This window comes from Micropterus dolomieu, linkage group LG03 (genome assembly GCF_021292245.1).
Source record: "Micropterus dolomieu isolate WLL.071019.BEF.003 ecotype Adirondacks linkage group LG03, ASM2129224v1, whole genome shotgun sequence".
Taxonomy (NCBI): Eukaryota; Metazoa; Chordata; class Actinopteri; order Centrarchiformes; family Centrarchidae; genus Micropterus; species Micropterus dolomieu.
The window spans coordinates 4,544,417-4,549,321 of record NC_060152.1 but is presented as its reverse complement, the minus strand read 5'-3'; the positions used below and the strand labels follow the sequence as shown (position 1 = coordinate 4,549,321).

The following is a 4,905-nucleotide window of genomic DNA, read 5'->3' as shown; positions in this document are numbered from 1 at the left end:
AGAACAGAATACTGTAGGTGCGGTTGCTCTTTTCTGTTTTGTGAGGCTCGTCCACATTATAATCATGATGTGGACATGCAAAGCCTTAACAAAATATGTGGAATATGTAATTTCCTCTGCTATTTGAATTTATGTGTCTTGGCAAATCATCCTCCTTGAATATTTCATGTTACCAGCAACCATAACTTTGAAATTGTTAGTTGTAGGATATTTGTTTCTTTTTCAACGCTTTAATTTGTACGTAATTTTATATTTAAGAGAGCTGGAAAATTCATAACCAGTGTTAACTAATAAAACAGCTTGCGTGTGAGATCTGACAGTCATTTCAGCTGAAACCACAACTCCATCAACAGAGGCTTAAAGCCCCCAAACCCCAATTCCAATGAAAAACACATCTTTCACCACTAATTTAAGGCAGGATTCTGTACTTCCCCAGAACCTGTACTTCAGACTCATGCAGTATGGCTAATTGCAGAAATAATATCAAGATGATGGCAAGTATAAAACACCCTCACGTCTTGAGGTCCAGTCGTGGTTTACTGGATTTGTATTCAAAACTCTGGAAATCACTTCAAGCTGGTCTAGATGCTCAATAATGACGTGATGGAGCTCTAGAGTGCAGGCTGTCATGCAAAGGAACAAAACAATAGCATTAGGGTGGAGGCTAATCAAGTGTTTAAACTGAAGGTTATTGTCAAAGCCTAAGATAATAATTACTGTGCATTGTAAAATGTGTACATGATGGTGATCTTAGTTTCTTTTACTTAAAAGCTGGGGTAAGTAACGTTGGAGAACTAGCAAGAGACAGTTACAGTTAAGTTACTGTTGCTAAGTCCTACAAACTGTTTATCAACTTAACTTTTATGATGATGCTGCCACTATTACTGCACTCCCTGGAGAAATATTGTCACATTTGTTGAAAAAAGCGATCTCAGAAAGAAGCAGACAGTTTTGCAGTTGCATTATACATTTGAAGGTTGTATTCAGGCTGTCAAACTGACTCAAATTGGCATGAAAAAAATTTAAGATAGAAGCTAAAGCCTACCAATCACACAGTAAAACTAACCCTGACGATTGAGACAAAAGACAACGATATAAATGATTAACACTGTTCCTGTAAAGCTGGGTAGGAACTATTCACTATTACAATCGTTAAAATGCAAAAGCAGTAGGTTTATATAATGTTACATTCAGTAGTAAGTTAGCTAGCGTTAGCTAACTGATGTGGTAATGTACGTGACTGGTGCACATACATGGTCATATGACCTTTTCATGTGACCTGCAGCTAATCAGGAAGTGATAAAAGGGTTGCTAGTCTCAGTGGAGAGTCCTTTGTTTTCCACTGAGCACACCTTGCAGGGTGACAGCCAGACATGAGTGTCCTGTCCTCCATGGAGTGAACTGGAGAAGATTGATGGTAATGCCTGTCATCATTGCAAGCTGTCTGTTGTAGCACTGAATGTTTGGGATGGTGGTTTAAATACAGGTTGCTCTCCTCTCTTTGTATATCCACAGCTTGACTTTGTACAAGGCTGGGTCCGTATCGGCACACTGCCTCCCTTACCGTGGTGAGACTGCACTGGGTGACATTCTGTGGTGCGCACGAGCCGACTTGAGCCGACTTGACCTTCCCACCCTGAGGAGAGTAACACTTTATTATTTTTTTTTTCTAACAAATTTACTACCAGGCTAATTTTACTTATGCCGTTGGTATTTTAACTGGGATTTTAACAATATACTTGTAATAAAATTTACTTACTTTTGTACAACACATGCCTCTTTGTAATTGTTCCTGTTCTGGGTAAATCAGAGTTCACGACAGACAACCTTATATATTAAAGGTTCTAAAGGGTTCCTCCTGCCCTTATCAGGAGGTGGCGTTGTCAGGTCCAAAAAAAGGTATTCTTTCCAGCTCCATTCGGCACCACACTAACAAAACGTGAGAAACAATCCATTTTCTGGATTTATTAGGTTTTGGGAAGAGAATAAATCATACTTCTCCTCAACCTCTCTGGGTAGCTACTGTAACTAGTGCCCCAGGAACAGTGTTTGACCATATCTCAGAAAAATACAGCAAAAAAGCTAGAAAATTACCCTTTTGATTTAGTCAATGGAACGCAGCCATGAAAGTGTCGGACCGCAGTTACAGAGAGTCCTATTGGCCAACTGCGTATTTGGGGCGTGGCTTATCGGAGGGTCATTGACCCTTCGCTAAGCCCTGCCCCTCTTAGTTACTGTTGCTATGTCTGACAAACTGTCGGCACTGCCACTGCACTTCCTGGAGAAATATAGTCAAATTTGCTGGAAAAAGCGATCTCAGAAAGAAGCACAATTTTGCAGTTCCATTATACATTTGAAGGTTGTATTCAGGCTGTCAAACTGACCCAAACTAAACGGACGTGAAAAAAATTAAAGACAGAAGCTAAAGCCTACGATCACACACAAGTGAACCACCCTGATGACTGAGACAAGACAACCATTAAGGATCAACACTGTTCCTGTAAAGTTGGGAAGGCCTCTATTCACTATTACAATCATTAAAAAGCAGAACAGTAGGGCTTTATTACGTTACATTCAGTAGGAAGTTAACTCTTAGCTAGCGTTAGCTAACATTACATTAGGAACAATCCACAGCCGACATTTTTCTGGATTTATTTTCGGTTTTGGAAAGGGAATAAATCGTACTTCTCCTATCAACCTCTCTGGGTAGCAACTGCAACTATTACGAGTGCCCCAGAAACGGCGACCATATATTAGAAAAATCAAGTCAGAAAAATAAGTCAAAAAAAGCTAGAAAATACTTTTTGCATTAGTCAATGGAGTGCATCCATGAAAGTGTCGGACGTCAGTTAGAGCGAGTCCTATACTGTGCTGTGATTGGCCAGCTGTGTATTATATATATATATATATATATATATATATATATATACATATATATATACAGCATGGGTCAGTTGTCCATAAAAGCTAATTTTCCAAATGATGAAACGAAATGCAGATTATGATCATTGCATTACAGCAGTTCCAGACACCTGCTATGTGGTAGGTGGAATAACTTAAAATATCTGGATAAGAGTGAATTGTTCCTTTGATGTGTACATACAGATGTAATGAAAACATCTGTTGTACAGGACATAAACTCTGCAGTAATATAATAACAATAACTCTGCCACAAAAGTTTTCATATTAAGTCAATGCATTTTTCATACTAAGTCAGCATTGGCCAGTCAGACAAAGTGCAGTTACACTGGTCAAGAAATTCCAACAATTTTTCTTATATTTAATATAATGAAACTAACAAACTAATGGGTGCATACGGAGGTTGAAAAACTCTGCTAATGACAGAGGTTCATAAACAGTTTGACCTTATGTTTACTTTCAGTCTTCTGTAATCCTAGAATGCACTGCATCCAGGCCATGAAAAGATGCTTGTTGACTGTGACCCAACGGTGACCTGACTTGTGTCAACACTGCTGTGGCATTGGCTGCCAGAGTTTACAGACATCATGAACCGAAGCACCCAGGGACAGCGATGTGCTGGAGGTAGTGGTCACAATTGGATTTGGAGGTCATGTGACACGCTTTGGCCCAAAAACACATTCATGTGTATTTGTAAACCAAAGGCGGACTTTATTGGACACACTTTTTGGGCCAGAAGCCTGAAGATGTTTTTTTTTGTATATTCACCCAGTGAGCAGATTTAATTAGAATTAATCTTTTTTTTTATACAGTATATATGTATGCATTAACTTTACATACCTGCTGAAAAGAAGTGTTGCACAGAGCAGATAAAAATCACTATAAGGTAGTTAGCTCGCCAGCTTATTATGTATACAATATTTACCTTTGGACAGAGGTATCTGGACATGTACCCAGTGCTACCCCAAGAATTTGTATCTTGGGAGGACACACTGGTATAGGCACCGCCACTCTTTCTGAAGTAATAAGAGTGGACAATGGCGATGATGGGTCAGCACAGTGTGGGGCTGATGTGTTCAAAACAGTGACATCCAACTCTCTTTGTGAACCTCTGCCACTGGTATTTAACCAGGTATTGACCCAGCTTTGTAGCAACGTCTGCAATATCGATTTATTTGTCATTAAAAAACCCTTTTGATTAGGTACTGAGACATCTTCTGTGCAGATATTGGAAATTCTTCAACTTGTAGGAAGTTGGTAACTGAAGAAGAGGTAAACCACACAGAGTCAGCAAAATAAATTAACCACAAACATAAAATACAATATTCCATAACAAACTAATCTTAATAGTCTAAAAATGTTATCAGGATCACATGTTGGTGAGTGTAAATAATTATTCAGTAAATGAAATATGCAGCCACAGTGGCAGAACTGCTAATGAGTTAGCTCTGCTCTACATTGCCCTGATGGTAGCCGTAGGGAGGCAAAGTGGGGGAGGACTGGCTGTCAAAGAGGCATGCAGTGCAGTGCTTCCACTGAGCCCCCATACAGCCTTGATGAAGTGGCTCCATCCATCTTGTTGGCTCCCAGTAAAGAACAGGCTTATTTGGCCGCTGAGCTGATGACAGATGGGAGCCGCCGCAAGCTTTTCTCTGCAAAAGGGCGGGACCCCTGGCTCTCAGATCTGCGGCCTGAACTCTGAGTGTCGGAGGGGGCAGTGACGAGTCATGAGAGTGTACAGATACACAGAGAAGATGATGTCATCCTGTATAGTCTGCTTCTCTCCGGTTGTTTAGCACATTCATTTTAACTGAGTTCTTCTACTTCTTATCCTGCTGATGCTCACATATGGAATGACTCAGAATGACAGCTTAGATTCCTAGATTTCTAATATTACAAGCAATCAAAATGAATGTTGTCATTGGTTGGAATCAAGTAACGCCGTTACATTAATTCACTTCATATACAATATCAATCAGTTTGATT

At 39.8% G+C, this 4,905-nt stretch overlaps 1 long non-coding RNA gene across 1 annotated transcript; it reads left to right on the top strand.

The window, feature by feature from the left end:
• Window positions 1-1,330: 1,330 nt before the first annotated feature.
• Window positions 1,331-1,769, top strand: LOC123967633. The gene is made up of 2 exons (XR_006824298.1): window positions 1,331-1,417; window positions 1,516-1,769. It is a non-coding gene; the product is annotated as an uncharacterized LOC123967633 (long non-coding RNA).
• The last annotated feature ends 3,136 nt before the right edge of the window (window positions 1,770-4,905 follow it).